Source organism: Zonotrichia albicollis, chromosome 17 (assembly GCF_047830755.1).
Source record: "Zonotrichia albicollis isolate bZonAlb1 chromosome 17, bZonAlb1.hap1, whole genome shotgun sequence".
NCBI classification, from domain to species: domain Eukaryota; kingdom Metazoa; phylum Chordata; class Aves; order Passeriformes; family Passerellidae; genus Zonotrichia; species Zonotrichia albicollis.
The window spans coordinates 5826513-5844095 of record NC_133835.1 but is presented as its reverse complement, the minus strand read 5'-3'; the positions used below and the strand labels follow the sequence as shown (position 1 = coordinate 5844095).

At 42.3% G+C, this 17583-nt stretch overlaps 1 long non-coding RNA gene across 6 annotated transcripts in view; it reads right to left on the bottom strand.

The window, feature by feature from the left end:
- Positions 1-451: 451 nt before the first annotated feature.
- LOC102073192 (uncharacterized) overlaps positions 452-17583 on the bottom strand; it is a 159419-nt gene continuing 142287 nt past the window's right edge. For 3 of the 6 annotated variants that reach the window (XR_012583012.1, XR_012583014.1, XR_012583016.1), the window contains 4 exons: positions 4646-4787; positions 3204-3458; positions 970-1172; positions 452-667 (listed from right to left, as the gene is read on the bottom strand). This is a non-coding gene — a long non-coding RNA (uncharacterized LOC102073192). The remainder of the gene's footprint in view (positions 668-969; positions 1173-3203; positions 3459-4645; positions 4788-17583) is intronic. The other 3 variants (XR_012583013.1, XR_012583015.1, XR_012583017.1) reach the window with 2 other exon arrangements.

Sequence of the window (17583 nt, the reverse complement as noted above, 5' to 3'; positions counted from 1 at the left end):
GTTCCCACATGCCCTCCTTTTCTTTCCTTTTTAGTTTAGTTTAGTTTTGTTTTGATTTTGTTTTGCTTGGGGTTTTTTTTAAGCCCCTGCCTGAGCTGAGATTAACTCCTTGGCCCAGACCCCCTCTAGAATTTATCAGCACTTCACTGTACACAAGGTTCTGGGGCCATCCCACTGGTGCTCCATGCTGGACCATGTTCTGCCGCCTCCCACTCCATGAGAGCTCTCATGTCACCTGTGTCCCCAGCAGCTCTGCCCAGCAAACCTGCCCAGCTCCCAGCCACCACACCCTCTGTTGTGGTGTGAATAATTCCAATAACCCTCCCTCTGGAGGACACCACCAGATCACAGATAAACTTTACCACCATTCTTGCTCCAATAACTTTTCCCATCACACTTTTTTTCCCCAGTTATTATTTTTTCAGCCCCCTCCCATCCCCTCTCCCCCCCTCCTTATTTTATTTTAGGCGCCTCTGAGAGTTCAACTGTCGCCTGAGGCTTCAAACTAATTTTCTCTTCAGAAATGATTGCAGAAAGCCGCATGCATAATAAATCCCGTTATTGCTCTTGTTATTAAAATAGGTTGTTAGGGATGTGGACTTGGAGGCCTTTTTGTCTGATGACAGCAGTTCTTCTTAGCTTGGTGCTTATGGCTTATTGACTAAGGCTGCCAGGTTAAAAAAAAAAAAAGAAAAAAAAAGAATAAGAAATGAAAATCAAAAAGAGAAGGAGCTGTAGCTGCTGTTTAATAGTGAGAAAGTTGGGATGATTTGAGGCGGTTCTTTTAATCATGTCCATGGGCCCTGTGTGAAAGACAGTGAATTTCCAGCAGCTCCAAGGCTCTGCTGAGGGCCCACAGAGAGTGTCTGTGGTGAGCTCTTTTCTGGAGCAATGATTAATTAATATTTCTCTGGCATGATTTATTTGTATGATTAATTAATATCCTGTGATAGGACTGCAAACACTTACCATGCTGGGCAAGCAGCAAGTCCCAGTGAGAAGCAGAGCCTCTGATGGAGAGTCTGGAGGGATGAACAGGGCAAGGGAAAATGAGTAGGATTGTTCTTCTTTGTCAGGTGAGGAGCTGACATGCAAGGCAGCAAAGTGACAGCATCAAGGGCACCCAAAATCTCACTGTCAGGGCTACTAATTGAGGAAGAACTTATAAATTTCTGTAAGGACAATAATAATATTAATAGAATAGAATAGAAATATAATATAATATAATATAATATAATATAATATAATATAATATAATATAATATAATATAATATAATATAATAATAATTATAAGTTCCTTATAAGGACAATGATGGTTCTCCTGCCAAGAGGAGAAGCACAGAGGTGTGGATCTGTCCATGGAGCTTCAAATCTCCAAGGAAAAATGACAGCAGCTGGCACTGAAGCTGCCCAAGCTTATTCTGTGTTACACCTTCCTGCTCAGCAGAACATGGTATATTGACCATCAGCTTGTGTTTCCTCACCTTGCTCCAACAAACCACACATCTAACCAGAATTCTGGGAGCTTTGGCAAACCAGAGCAGAACCTCTTTAAAAAGAAATCTGGTTAAAGTGGCAAAACTCCTGTGAAAATAGATTCTTAAAACAGTAAAAGGTTTTCGTGCAGGTTTGATAAAGGGAAGTACACAGCCCAATCATTAAATGGAAACCTTTTCTGGTCACCACATGAAAATATGCTTCATAAATCATTGTTGCCCTGTGAAACAAAAATCTAATCATAGATGGGGCCGTGCACTCAGCAAGTTTCTTATGCATGGCAACTCTGATGCAGGGTGTGCTCCTACCCAGGGAAACCAAACATGTCACATCCTTAGGGGAGCCTATGCCAGGACTGGCAGAAATCTCACAGGGAAACCTCTTGCTGTCAAAACTGGGATACCAGGATATACTCCAGGCCTTGCTCCCAGTTTCAAGCACTGGGAGAATTCCATTCAACCAGTGAGCTCAACCTCTGCAATTCCCCATAATTGCAAATTCTGAAAATTTCCCAATCAGCGCAGAGAACAATCTCAGGCACAGGATAGGTACCACCTCACACGTCAGATTTATCCTTGGAACAACCAGATCAGACCCTTTGGCTCTGAGATATGGAACCACTGCAGGCTCAAGGGAATTAGGATATACCTCTAATTTCTGGTGCCAATGGGCAAAGATTTTGCTGGGGAATTCAGTGGAGCTGGGACCTGGCCTGTGCTTTTCATGAACTGTGTCACTGTTTAGGTTATGCTAAAAATAGGGGCTATAAACTAATAATACAACTGAATGTAACAACACAGAAAAAGGGGAAAAGCTAAATCTAGGAAACTGTATTACCCAGAGAAGAAATATGGTCACTCAAAAGCTGTTAAGACTTGCTAAATTCAAAGACTCCTCTAGAAAATATGGAGTCCATTAGAGAAAACACAGACCCAGCTGCATATTTAACAGGTTGAGAGCCCCAGTTTGCAATTCTAGATCAATTAATTTAAGGTATCCATTTGACTGGGGAAGCTGGCAGTGGATGTGAGTAAATGAAGTTGGACATTAATACTTGAAATGCCCAAATTGAAAACAACATGCTTGGCTTCAGCGAGGAGAAAGAAAATCATGCAGAGTTTCCTTGCCCATGTTCCATTTCTAGGTGGGTTTTAAAGAATGCAATTCATGCCCCAGCAATACAGAAGCAATTACAGAAATGGAAAATGACCAAGTCATTCTCAGGTATTCATAGAAAATTGGCATCTCCTGAATATTGAATTGTGCTGGGTTCCAGCTTTCTATAAATACAGAAGATCAATAATTATCAGGGAAATGCTTTGCTAACGTCTCAAAGCTGGCAGGACTGAAATAAGAAATGCCATTTACGTGCTGCTGCCTGAAAGAGAGAAATAGTCCTTCCCGTTCTCTTGATGAATACTCCACTTGGCCTCGTGATGAGGAATAATTATGGGCTGCTCCATTTGCACACTCAGAAAAGGAGAGAATGAACAAATGTTGGCTACAGCTGACTCCTCTGTGATGAACACTGCAGAGCTCCCAGCCTTTAGGGCCTGCAGGGCTGCTGCACCACACACCTTCGTGGGGAGATGGTGTGCTAGAACAGCTGCTCCTGAGAACTGGAGAGTCACAGAATAACAGAAATGTTTATTGCCAACCAGCCAAAGGTCTTGGGGCACTTTTCAAAGCAGATAACATCACCAACCTTATTATGTAGGGAAAGAACTCGCTGAAGCTTTTAGGAACAGGGTAGGATGTGAATTAGTGTTGATGCCTCTGGACTCTGGGCTCCAGACTCCTGCCTGTTTACTTTTTTTGCTTCTTTCCTGCACCATTCCCTCCTGGGAATACTGCAAAGGTAGCTGTGCAGTCCAAGGACTGCAAGTGCTCCCTTCCCAAACTCCAGCATCTTAAGAGTTTTCTTCACAGCAGTAGACTTCAGATTTTGGGAGAATAAAGGCTGAAGGGAATAAATAAGATAGAAAACATATCATCATCATTACAAACATAAAAAGCTACAAATCTGTCACACTGCAGAAACTCTCACTTCATTGTTACTGTGATTTATTGGGGAGCTAATTTTAAACAAGTTTTCTTTTCCAAAACCACAACACAAAAACAAACTGAATAAGCAAGCCAGAGGACAGAAGCTAGTCGCTACCGGACAATTTAAGCAATAATCTCATTTGCTTTGTAGTATAAAAAGCAATAAAGGGCTGTTTACTGAGTGAATAAACACTGAATGAATCACAAAAAGCTCTTTATTGCGATTATACTCCAAGGCAGAGGAGATTATTGTTATTACACAAGAAGGCACAATGTGAAAATTTAACTCAATGCGCCAGATTTTCAGCCCGTTTCAGTGGCACAATTGTGTTCGAGGAGTACATTGTGTCTAATCTTAGCAGGCTGTTTTGACAATTCTGCATGCAAATCAGGTGGTGGGGTACAAATGCATTTAATTAACTATTTACAGCCAATTTATGCAAGCCTGGTGGCTGGACACGTGTTTTGCACAAGCAATGGCATGTGAACTGGTTGGAGAATCAGTTGCCCTGTGTGATGCCTTCAGCCCTGCACAGGACCCACGGATGTTCTGCTGTCAGGAGCCTCCCACATGTTCAGCCTCAAGGTGCACCATGCATCCTCCTCATGGGGCCAGCCTGCACAGCTCCCATGTAAAACTAGTTTTAAGGAGGTGGATAAGTGGAGTATAAGCTGTAAGAACAACACTGATGCATAGAACATCATTCTCTTCTTTTCCCATTGTGTGTTTTTGATATATTTTCTTTTATTTTTTTCTAGTCAGTATTTTTGACTTGCAGTCCTGATAGTGTGGCTGTGCTGAGAAAAGTAAAGTTAATCCATGCAGATTTTTTTTCCCTCCTAATTTTCCCTACTGCAATCTCTTAGTGCTGTCAGATCAGTGAAAATGGAAAGAACTCTGAAAAGCAGAGTACAGCTGAGGTGTGCAGTGCTCAGTGCTGCAGGAGCCAGCAGCCTTTGAGTGTGTGTGTGCCAGGTGTGTGTTCACACTGCAGCTCGTGCACAGGGACATTGCTCAGGCTCTGGATGTGCCCCAATGTCTTCTGGGTACTAATCTCCTCTCAACTGACACAATGGACATCATCTCCTTCAAAAAATTACCTTTGGGTGATGGAGTTTGCTAATTCTCCACTGTGGCACTTTGAGTCCTCTTCCTACAGAAGGATTTGGTGAGATGTGATCTTTCACTGCTGCTCTGTCTTCCAGGGAAACCTGCAGCCTTGGCAAAGGCCTGGCACCTGCACTGGGAAATGGCAGAAGATGCTCCCAGTTACAGAAAATACTCTCATTTAGAGAAGTTTTTCCTGCTGGGACTGTTCCAGACTGAAAACTTGTATAGCTCATGCACAGAGCTGGATTATCAGCACTTGATCACCAAGTTGTTGGTGAGTGAGAAAAGTGAGTTAAACCCCAATGATATGACAACTTAAAGCTTTATTCTCCTTTTAACGTGGAGTTGGGAAGCTGCTGGGGTTCATCTCCAGTGTGGCTAGGCTGGCATGAGAACCAGTCAGGGAGATATTTGAATTGGCCTTTTTTCCTCTTGGTTTCCATTTTTAAGGTGTTCTGGTGTTTATGACTGACTGTAATCACTTATGGGCATGGGAGAAAACCCAAGTAATGCAGGGCCTTTTGGTTATGTATTCATTAAAATAAAAGAGAAAAGGCCCATAGCTAAAACAATATAGTTTTTTGTTAGAGAGGAGACACAGTTAAAACAGCAGGCTGGAATTCCCTTTCAAAATATGCTTAAAAAGGTCATTATGGATTTTTTGTTTGTTTTTAATTGCTCTTGGTTTTTGTTTCCCCCTCCTCCCTACCTCCCATTTGGAATGCTTCAGCCACACAAGGAGGGAATAGAAACAGCATAATGTGATATTGGCAATCAGTCTTATCAGACAATAATAATCAAATCCAACTACTTGGATGCAGCAAAAAAGCTTCATGATTTCTTTTCTGGAATTGTAGGTCTGCTCTGTATGTTTGGTCTGATTTCTGAGATATCCAGTAAAAAAGGAATGAGCTAAACTCACAGGAGTAATCTGTAGCAAATATTTCAGATTTCCTCTGATACTTGCCCAATTTAGGGGGCAATTAAGTAGATCCCAGGAATTGAGTTTTATTTATTTTTTAATGAAACTTAAGCAGCCTCCTGATGACACCCTCTGTGAAGCTCACATTGAACTGTGCTAACAGCACAGGGAACAGGCACTGTAGAAACAGCCTTAGTGCAGATACATGAAAATATGGCCCTTTTGGGTCTATTTTAAGCCAAACCTCCCATGTGGGAAAGAGACATCAACTGGGACCTCTCAGGTAAAGAGGAGGAGTATAGGAAGTTTGGTCATCAGTATTTCCTCACCTCACCTATCTCATTACCAGTATAAGGAAAACGCAAGGGCTGTAATTGCCAGCAAGAGAAAATGATGGTTAAAGTAAAATAACAAAAGCAAAAAGAAAACATAGAATATTATGGAAAGTGTACATGGAAAAATAACACCACAAACCTTAAAAATATCAATTACCTGAGCTCAAATCAATGGATTTATTTTTTAAAATTGTTAAATAAACATGGGACAGGAACGGAGGGAGTTGTCATGGATGAGAATAGAAAGCATTTTGTTGCTGATAGTTCTAAATCTCCTTTGAAGGTTTATTTTGTGAAGGCCAAAGCTTTCAAGATCCTGAATTCAATTCCTTTGGGCTCCTGGCCTCTGTAAACACTTTCATGGACTAGCAGCGCAGGGAGAGGAGCTCTGGCCCTGGAGAACAAAGCCTTCATGTTCAAGACACGATTTCTGTGAGTAAGATGTGGTTTTGGCTGTTCTGTTGAAACCACTTACACCTGGTTTACTTCAGCAGTGCCGGGCAGGATATGGTAAAAGACTTGGAGTGTTAGGACCAAGCATACCAGGTCTTCCTGCACACACATTCCCTGTCACAGGGAAACTTCCAACAACAGCCCTGTCCCCTTTTTCATTCCCTTGACCACAATTCAACAATCTAAAAATCTAAATCTAAAGAAACATTAAATCTAAAATATAAAAAAAAATCTAAAAAAACCCTTTATTTTTGAAGTATGCATATTTTTCTTCTTCTCCCTCTGATTCCCATTACCCTTCTGACCATGTCCAATTTTAATTCTCCCTAGCAGCAGGGTTCCTGTGTTTTTAGCATTTGCTATGTTGGATAATTCCTGGAATATTTTTTTCCATTTAGACCAAGAGTTCTCTTCTGACAAAAGTCAGGGATGAGCACTGCCCACCCTGTTTCCATATGAAGGTGTGACAGCCCTTCTGGGAAGTTCATCACAAGCAGGGCCTAAACCAGGACAGCCTTGCTTGTGTGTGCTCCCACCAGGACACAGGAACGTGGATAAGGCTGATGAGCAGGGGAGGAAGGACTTGCATTTCTGAACAAAACCTTGTCAGGTTAAATAGGGAAAATCTAACATTCCCAGTGGATCTGTATCAGGTTTCATGCGAGTACCTCCTGAGACAGGACTCTGTGAATATACAAATTACAAATCCTCAAGCTGTTCAATAAATCTCCTTTAGTAGGTACAAACCAGTCTGTTTTGAAGACACAAGGAGAAGTAAGACCTCCAAGCCTGACTTAAGTTCTCTTCTAGATCAAGAAAAAATGATAATCCATAGAAACAGATTTTAAAAATCCATTTAAACATCACAGACCCTTGTCAGAGCCAGTGTGGCAGCACCACCTTCAAACTGCCTTTTCCCCAGGCCAGCAGAGAAGCTGCTTCAGCTTTCAAAGTGCTGTGACCCAAACTACCACAGCTACTCAGGGACAGCAACAACTCATTGACAAGTGATTATGGCTGTAAAGTGGAGATCTGGCCTGCAGGACAGTGATGGTTCTCTGCCAAAATGAGCAGCATGGAGGTGTAGATCTGTCCATGGAGCTTCAAACCTCCAAGAAAAAATGAAAACAGCTGGCATTGAAGCTGCTCAAGTTTATTCTGTGTTACACCTTCCTACTCAGCAGAACATGAGTGGATTGTTACTGCACCTGTGCATTTCAATAATTTCGTCTTTTTAAGATTTTTTTAAATCTCTTTCCCTGGCGCCAACTTCTACATCATCTTAAATTCTGATTAATCTCAAGTAGCTGAAACTTGTTGGAGTTATGTTTAAATGGAGAAAGAGTCAACCTGAAATAGTGCCAATATTTCCTGCTCTTCACTTTTTCTGACTTGTCCATCTCTTCAATGCACACCAGCATCCCCAGGTCAGGATTGTGTGACACCTGACATTTCCCTGTTGGTCTGTAGATGCTGCACCAAGCCATACAAGCAATACTTGACAGTGTTTAAATGCTGACATCTGAAGTTCACTTGTTGAGAATTTTACCAGGAGAAAATAAAAAAAAGAGCTCACTTTATATGTAATTTTACATGTCACAGCATTGTTTTTCATTCCCAAATATCATCCCTTTCCCTCAATTAGTCAGCCTTCCATTGCATGAAATGACTGACATCTTGTGAATGTTGTAATTGCCTTCTGCAAGATCAAAACCAGGTATAGGACTAAAAAAACCCCAAAGCCCAACCACCTAATGGGGCAAATGCTGCAAATATAGCATTTGTTTAACTTCAGAGGTGGTGGGAGTGGACTGGCTTGAAAGAAACAGACTCTGCTCCTTAGCAAACTGTTATTGTAGAAAAAAATATTTAGGGCCTGCTTTGGGATTTAAATAGTAAAATCCTTACATCTCTGGAGCTTTATCACAAGTGATTTCAAAGGCCTTCACAGCACAAGCAGAAACTCTTCTGCTCCATCCTGAACAGCAGCCAGCCCTGGGGTGAAGCAGCAGGGCTATTTAAAAGTGATTTACAACATGAGGTTAAGAGGAGCATTCGATGCAAATGAACTCACTGGATGATTTCTGATGGCTAACATGCCATTAGCCTTCCTTAGATCAAGCCAGCATCTCAGGCTTCTGTGAAAACCACCATGATTTTCTTAATAAAAGAAAAAATAGAAAAGCTCAAAGGGCTTATCCAGGTGGAGCTGGGAGGGTGGAATTGAATTTTCTCCATGAGGTGCTCTCCAGGTGAAATTTCACTTACAAAAGAAAGCAGTTTTTAAAAACAAAATAACCTGTCTGGGTGGAACCTGGCAGAAGTGCCTAGACAGGGGACTTTCCCTGCTGCCCTGCACTGACTTGTTCCATTAATCCTTCTAATTTTGAGCATTCATTTTTACACAGCTTAGCTTGTTCGCAGCATGCCAGTACAAATCATGTTTTGCTCCCTCTCCTCTCAACATGCTCGTGTGTCTGACAGGGCCTGGCTGCTCTGCAGTAACTCACGAGCTCTGGCAGCTGGGCCACGGGGATGCAAATCTCCTCTTGTCCCCTTGGGGTGCCATCGATACTTTATTAAGAGTTTGCATCCCTCTTTATCCACTGAAGTGATGGACTAACTGCATTTTCCTTCCTCTCTAGTGGTCTCAGAGGACAATAAATAAATAGATATTCTCTAAAAACGTCTAGTAAAGAATGGCTGAAGGAGAATCAGCCCATAATTTATCTAGGTTTTCTTAAAACTGAAGTTTGTTCTAAAAAATGTGTGTTTCAAGTGTCATTTCCCCCCTCATTTTCCTGAAGCCATGTCATAAAACAAGTTAGTGATACATAACTGAGATTTGTTTGCACTGAGTGTCCAAAACTGTCTCAAAATCCAGTGCATCCACACACCAGATTTTGCAAATATTATCTCTAAATTGTATTCAGCTGGGGACCTGATTTGTATGTTTAAGTTCTCCCTTCTGTGGGGGATTCTTGGAGCTGTGATTTAGTTCAGTGCAAAGTTCTAACAAACAAATACCTGAAGTTTCACCAAAGCTTCAAAGCCAATAGCTTAAGTTCACCCAAAGCCTGGCAATGGTCAGTTTGTGCTTCATCTGAAATAAATGGCAGTGAAATCCTCAGAGAAGCTTCTCATTACATGCAAAGCTAAACAACACTTTGCCATTCTTCTGAAAACACAGGAGAACATTTTCCTGAAGCCACAGCAGCACCCGGAGTCACTTGGGCACACGTGCTGCAACACAGCTGGTCACCCACTGGTTTTCTCCAAAGCCCTCTCAGTATTTTGAGGATAAAGGTCAGATGCTCTCTCTGAAAGAGCAGCTCCTCCATATTCTATGTTTCCCCTGCCTAAACACAGGGCCCCATGCACTATATATGGCACATCTTTCAAACCCTTCATCAAGTACAGAATTATTCATTTCCTCGTGGGCTTTTCAATAGGCTCATCAGGACAGCATCCAAATGCTTCTCAAATACCCACGGATGTTTCCTCAGAGCAAGCTGATGAGGATGGGAAAAGATGAGGTCCTGAAGGAGGAAAACTAGGGCAAGTCACTGAGGTCCTGAAGGGTGAGGACCAGGATAAGTCATTGTGAGTTTGATGATGAGATAAGGGAGAAATGTTGTTTTCAGAGCTGAAGTTACTGGCAATTCTCAGCTCAAGGCCCTGCTCCAACATCTCCAGGCAGGGGAGGGCCCAGCACCCCAGAGACCTCTCAAAAAGACCTGCACAAAATGAGTTCCATGGCAGGGGCAGGTCCAGGACTGTGGAGAGCTGCTTCCCACCTGTGCTGTTCACAGCCTTATTCACCCAGGGCTTTGTGCCCTTCTCCAGGACAGGAGCCTGGGGTCCCGTGGCTTTGTCCTCCCAGATCTCTTGGTAATGCTCTTGGCTGCAGCCCACTCACTGGGCACTGATGGGATGTGGCTTTGCCCACTCTGAATTTCTCTACTATTGGCTCTCTTTATTGTGATGGAAGGTACTCCTGCCCAGAATTGCCTGTAATTGTTCTTCTCTATGTTCTAACTTCCTTAAAAATATTCCTGGGTCCATATTCCTCAAGAAGTCACTATTTCTATAAAAAGAATCCCTGTCTTCACCAAAGAGTTCACGCTGTTTGTCAGTCTCACCTTGCTTCACTCCCTCTCCATCTTTCAAGACGTATGAATGGGTGGCTTATGAATAAGAAAGGTTTGTTTAGCAAGTTAAACTCCAAGATGACAACAGAAGGCTATGAATAAAAAGAAGACAGAGCAGAGGCATTTAGCATGGCAGTTGGATCACTCTCTAATTGCTTTGTCTTTGTCTAGAATTCATCAGGTCTCGCCCTGCACATCAGAGTGCACATGGCAAAGTTTGGGAGATAAATGCAAATACTCAGGTGTTCCATGATCCCCTGCCATATGCCCATGGGGGTGAAGGCCGTCCCATTTCCTCACATCATATTTTAAGCAAATGTTTCCTTCCCATCTGCAATCTTCTGGCTTTGTAGACCTTGTTTTCAGCACCCCATTACACAGACACCCAAAGTTACACACAGCGTGTTTCACACCCGAATTAGACTCATTAATTTCCTACTGGATTTAATGAGTGACAACAGACTTGTGCTCCTCACTGCTCAGGGCTCCAGTACTGTGCCCCATCAGGGACTCTTGTCCCAGCTTTCCCAGCTGCTGAGGAGCAGAGTTGTCAGTAGTTCAGGGCTTCTTCCACACCTGCAGGCTGCACATGCTGCACCTGCCAGCACCTTTCCCCTGGGCTGCATTCTGGCACTTCACAGTCTCCTCATGACCTTGGTTCCTTTTGTAGATGGAGCCTGGAGCAGGAATATTTGCAGTGCATCTTTTCCACTTCCTCCAGAATCCCTTTTGAAGATTGCAACTGAACCTCCCTACACCATCTCTTTTATTTGTACCTGAGCACACATCAGACACAGCACCTTAAGACTCTTGATTAGCCTCTTCCTAATTGCCTCTACCACAGCACTCGTGGACCAGTAAAGTATTTGCAGTGGATGTAAATATACTACAGAAGCTTCAACCTTTACCCTTGTAACTCTTATCTCAGTTTCTCCAGGCAGTATTCTCTTTGAAGAGTAAAATGCTCTCTTAGTCTCACTTCTGATACTCTTATTTAAAACAGAGGAGTCTCACTTTTCTTTTAATTACCAGTAGTTTCCTCAATCCCTTCCCATCTTCATAATAAGATGCAGAGCTTTAGTTCTGGACAGGTTTAATTGCAACCTCCCTAGGATCTCAAAAAGCCACTGTTCTTTTGGAAAAAGTCAGGAGAATTTGAGACAGTAAAGAACAAGTTTGACAACAGTTTGATGATGGAGCCAATCCTGCCTTGAGCCATGGAGAATTAGATGACATCTTAGAGCCTCTTCCACCCCATTGTGTTATAAATTTTATTTTATCCAATGAAAGATGATCAGAGAACATATTTTCCACTGGCATTTCCCAGTTTTTGAGCATTTGTAATCTTAAGAATGTTCTTTTGAGGATAGATTCTTGCACATATGGGCACCCTTAATGCAATAAAGAGAAGATAAAGTTGTTTGAACACTGTCCTACAATCATTCCATCTGTCACAGGATTGTATGAGATTCTGTCAAACACTGCTTGGAACAGAAGGAGAATCACTGAGTCTCTGCACACTGAGGAGCCCCGGCAACTACACCCAGCTACCCACAGCGTGTGCCTCGGCAGTGAGGCAGTTAACAAAACATTTTTGTTCATGTGAAAATACAAAGCAGCTGCTTAGTTCTACACTTGGCAGAAGACAGCAGCCCCCTCTGCACTCCTTGTCTTCTGCTGCTCTTGGATCATTGCAGACCTAACCAGCTGTTGCGTTCCACATGCCAGTAACACCAGTTTGGGAAAGCGAGGGCAGGGAAAGCTGTATGGCTGCACGAAAAGGAATGAGAATAATACACTGCTGAACCAGAAAGGACAATATTTATATAATAAACATTTTCAGGAGCATAATGATTCCTTTGTCGTCAAAATTTTGGAATGGTTAATTGTGCACATGAGAAGTGCACCTAATCCGCACGCTCAGGGGCAGTTAGTGTGCTCCCAAAGTGGCTGTGCACTGCAAATCTGGCCATCTGCACAAGTCCTCACAAAACAGGGTGGGCAAATGCACAAACACTTCTGAAAATAAAGTTGCGTGCATGAAATGCCTCATTTTTCATGTCTGTGAATATGCAACTCTGGGGATTTTGTTTCCAAGTTTAAAAATAATGTGCTAAACTGAGCACTGAGGGTTTATTGCAAAAAATTTTTTGGTGGATCTGTGCTGGAGAGGGTGCTCAGGTATGAGCTGCAGTTTGGTCTTGGGATACGGTGAACACAGTCCCAGGCATCAGCTGCAGACTGAGATTCTGAGTCAGAAGCTGTCTGCTCCCTCAGATGGGACTGAGTTCTGTTTCTGACTCAAATTTAGAGCAAAAATCTATGTGAGTCAAAACAAGCTCAGTGTGAAAACTTTCCTGATACTCAGTCTCTAGGAGTCGATTTCTTATGTTTGATTTCTTGGATCTCCAGCTTGTAGCAGCGTTTGCCAGTAGTGCAAGTCCTCAGTGGCCACCACATGGATTCCCAAGCTTTTTTTCAAAATGCAAACTAAAAATCTTTAGAACAGAGGAAAAACAGCCAAATGTCAAACCAACATTAAATGGCATCCAAGCAAATGGTACTTGAAAGAGGAGGGAAAAGATTTTTTTATGTTCAAGACTTTTTGAAATTTCTGAATCACTTCTCTCAACAGATTTTTGTTTTAGAAGGAATTATCTGAAACCTTTTCCTTTTGCCATAATAAATTCAAATTATATATACCATAATGATATCATTAGGTCAACAGAGACATCTAAAGATTTAGAACACTGCTATTTCATAATTGGACTATTTCCTATCTAAAGAAAAACTATTCCATCTTCAAATTATAAAGTCACTTTCAAATGAGAAACACAGCTTTCTTTATGAAAATGTTGAAAAGTCCTCGTTCAATAATTTCTTTCAAAATTCCTGTGTGTTCATAATAAGCCAGCATTTCTCAGAGAATTAGCTAGATTTCACTGAAGTAACAATCATGTATTAAACCAAAGTCCTTGAGCAACAGCAAAAAGCTTTATTAAAATAATGAAAAAAGCCTTTTCTTTCCTGTACAGCTCAGGAGGTGAGGTCAGTGAACATAATAAAGTATGGTGCATGGTTGTCTACTCTGGTTAATTTGTTATATCCTGTAGTGCACAGAGGTTGGAAACTTGACTTGCCTTCCAAACAGCTTTGCTAGCACCTTCTTCCCCATCCAGCCCAGGGCACAGAGAGGTCTCAACAGAAATATTCCTCCAGGATAGCTGCTCCTGGCCCTAGGGCTGCCTGGGATGCTGGAGCTGCTTTTGGGGATGGTCCACTGGAGCAGGATGAGACAACTGCAGTCAGTGCTGGGTGATGCTCACCTGGGAACTGTTCTTTGCAGCTGGAGGATAATGGCTTGTTGGGTCAGGCCTCCCATGTCCAAAATAACCCTTTTTTCTTCATGATGGAGTGAAATGTTGCTTTAAGCTAGTGGTGTGTGGGATTTGCGTTAATGGCATTACTAACTGAGTTAACAATGCAATGATGGTGCCAGGCTGCTCATTAATCACTTGTAAGGTGCTTTTGGTATTCAGGTCTGCTGTGACTGCAGAGATTTGGGTCTCCCCCTAACAAATTGTGCCAGGGGAGATTTAGATTGGATATTAAGGTTGTCAAGCACTGGAAAAGGCTGCCCAAGGCAGTAACCACCCCTGAAGGATTTAAAAGATGTGTGGAAGTGGCACTGGGAACATGGTTTACTGCTGGCCTTGGCAGAGGTGGGGGAAGTGTTGGACTTGATGATCTCAGAGTTCTTCTGCAACCTAAAGGATTCTAAATGATTCTGTTCTGTGAATGGCCCTGCACTCACCAGCAGCGGGGTCACTTCTGCAAGAGCTCGTTTGAAGGTTATCCCACCTGCACAGCTTTTCAATAGTACCTTTTAAAGAAATGTTCTCTGTTTTGAGAGCTACAGATCAAGTCCTTAAACTTGGTTGTGCTTCCTGAAATAGAGGAAATATCAAGAATCCCTGTCAGGGCAGATCTCTTTGAAACCCTTAGTTTACAGTTTGCATGAATACCAGGACAGCACAGAATCCTTCACTGTTATTTCGCAGTGCTGGTTTTATTGTGTAAGTAACCTGCACTTCCACTAGAATTGGGATTAGAACACAGCTTTCCTTTACCCAGGGCTAGTGGTTATTCCAGAATTTATTCCTCTTTGACACTAGAAACCTCTCCCTTTATTCCAAAAATTTCTTTCAAAGAACTGACATTTTCTAACCAAAAGATTTCTAATAACAAAATTCCTGAACAGCTGTAATTATACCCTATGGCTCTGTCTGAGGGATAATATTGTTATCCTCTTTAGAGCCTTCCAGCATCCCATTATGTGTCCCTAATCCCCAGGAGCCTGGAGGGAGGAGCATTGGTGAGAAGCACAGAAATTTGGGGGGCTGTTAGGTGAGTCCATGCTGATTCTTTGGTTAAATTAAACTTTGGATAAATTAAACCCTGGATAAATTATTCTAATTTAGTTCCTGCAACTAAAGCTGGGCGTAAAAATGTTTACAAAAGCAGCTGTGCACACACAGTGGGGAAAGAAACAGACAAAGGATGTCCCCAGCTCACCAGCTGAAGGCAGGTGAAATCAGCCTCCTGCTGAAGGCAGCAGCTCCTGGGGCTCAGGCTCCAAGTGCTCCCCAACACCAGGGTGATGTCTGGGGCCGTGCGTGGGCAGCGATTCCTCAGCACGTCCTCCAGCTCTCCCACCAATTTTGAAAGCACATCACCAAGCTTTTTGGAGCTAAGGTCCTAATGAGGATAATTATTATTATTACATGCACATATATATACATAAAACCCCCAGATCCCTGTGAGGTTTCTACAGATTGTCCCAGAAAGAAAACATTTTCATTGTGTGGGCTGTGATTGGGAACACATGGACCCGCCGCACCCCACTCTGGTACTAATTACAAGGGGAGCAGAGCCCAGTGCAGAGGTTTCTTTAATTCCTTGGGTTTGGAGCCTCAGCAGTGGAATTACCTGAGGAGGCTGGAAGGCCTCTGGGGTACAATCAGTCATGCAGCCTTTGGGTTAGGCCAGGGTGGGTAATATATACACGCTGGCAGCACCGTGCAGCCACCCAACTGGGGAAAGAGGAATTTCTCTTAATTAATGGCATGATGTATGACACGTTAGCAGCACAAACTCTGTAATAAAGCCCGATGTCTCCTTGTACAGTTCACACAAGATGAAAGCTTGCTGGGATACCTGCAGGAGTGGGGCATTCAGAAATGCTGGCAGAGCAGCTTGTGGTGAGGGAGCTTTAATAGCAGCACATGGAGCTTTTGATTCCAGAGTCGATTTTAGACAAAGCTGCCTTGGAGCAAAGGAAGTAAGTTTCACTTTCAACCTCGCCCAAGGCTGCTACCCAGAGATGAAGATACCAGTGAAGACGACTGAAATCTTAATTTAATTAACTACAAATCCCAATAGGACTTGGGAGGTTTGGTTCAGAGCATGTTTACCTGAATCTGAGCTAAAGTACTGGCTTTCTAAATTCCAGTTCCAGTTTTTGTTTGGCACAGGACTGAGACACAGGCTAGATGTAAAGCTCAGATTCACTCAAATTTGCCCAAAGTATGAGGGTACTCAGATTTTCAAAATACATGTTTACATTTAGAATAAATTTGGCCTCTTCCCACACTAAAAGCTGTTTATTTAAACCTCTCATTTTGGTCATGTCTTTTCCATCTTATATTTCTTAGACTGCTAGGTCAAAAAGTGAGTAAATAGGTCAAGTGTTTCATAGAAAATGGAATACAGAGGCGATGTGGCTAGGACTTGGACTCCAGAGCTCTAAATTAAGCATATTAGCAAAGACTGCTATGAATTACTATTTATTCTTATGCTCTTTGATGGTCTTTGCCTCCTTGAAGACCAGTTTTTGGTTTCAACCAAGAAAGCGTTGGAAATGAAAATGTCCCAGCTCTTGGCAACTGTGGAGATTCCTCAGCTGGGATCCTGGAAGCACAAAAACCTCAAAAAAGAGAGAGATGGGGGACAATAAAAACAAAATATAAAGAAAGTAATAAAATCAGGACCCACCAAATTCCACAGAAAAACCAGGCATGACCCCTATGGCTAAGAGAAGGGACACAGACCCCAGGCTGCAGATGTGACAGGAAATTTCAAACTTGTCTAATCATAAAAACAATTTTAAATAGCATTTCAAGGCTCTTCTGTAAGAAACTCACAGCTTTTTATGTCACTACATTTAAAAAGGAATGACTGATGTGTTTGGCCTGAGAGCAGGACCAGGGTGCTGTGTGACACTGTCCAACTTCGGATCCATGAGATTCATGCAGGGCAGCCTGCAAGGAAAAACCCCACAGAGCAAACACAGAACATTGTTCTTATCTCTGCATCACTCACCACAATCCCTTTGCCTTTCGCCCTCTTCATAAAGGTGAGAAAATACAAAACTCTTCAATGAGTAAAAAAATTACAAGAAAAGGAAAGAAGAAAGATCTTGCTCCAAACCTGCTGCTTCATTCCAGTACAAAACTTTCTTATTTTCCTTTTTTTTTTTTTTTGAGAGAGAGAGTAATTTAGTGTGGCAAATAAAACCCCAGCTAATTTTTAAATCAGCATGTAGCCAACTCAGCCACCCAGTAGCTCTGTCCTTGGGCAATATTATTGAAGCACACGCAATCTATACTAAAGTGATCAGCTTCCCTCAGGCCTGCCAAGGGGATGCGTTAGGTGAGCCCAAAATATGACAGAAGGAAATTTATGTGCAACTTTTACACATAATATCTCATTATGACTCTCCCCAATCTTTCAATTTTAAAAATAAACGGCCTTTGTAATGATTTTACCAGGAGCATGTTGGAAAAGAGATTGAAAAAGAGAAAGGAAAGTGGCTTTGGCCACAGTTATTTCTTTTGCTCTTCTTCTCTCGGGTTTTTCTTTAATTTTCCTGAAGAGGTTTCCACTCAATTTAGGAAGAAATGGAATTTCCCCCTCCCTGCCATCACTCTTTTTCTGTCTTGCCCACGTTTTCAAAGAATGGAATGGCTGACATAATGAAGCCTATGTCAATAGCAAAGTCATTTTGA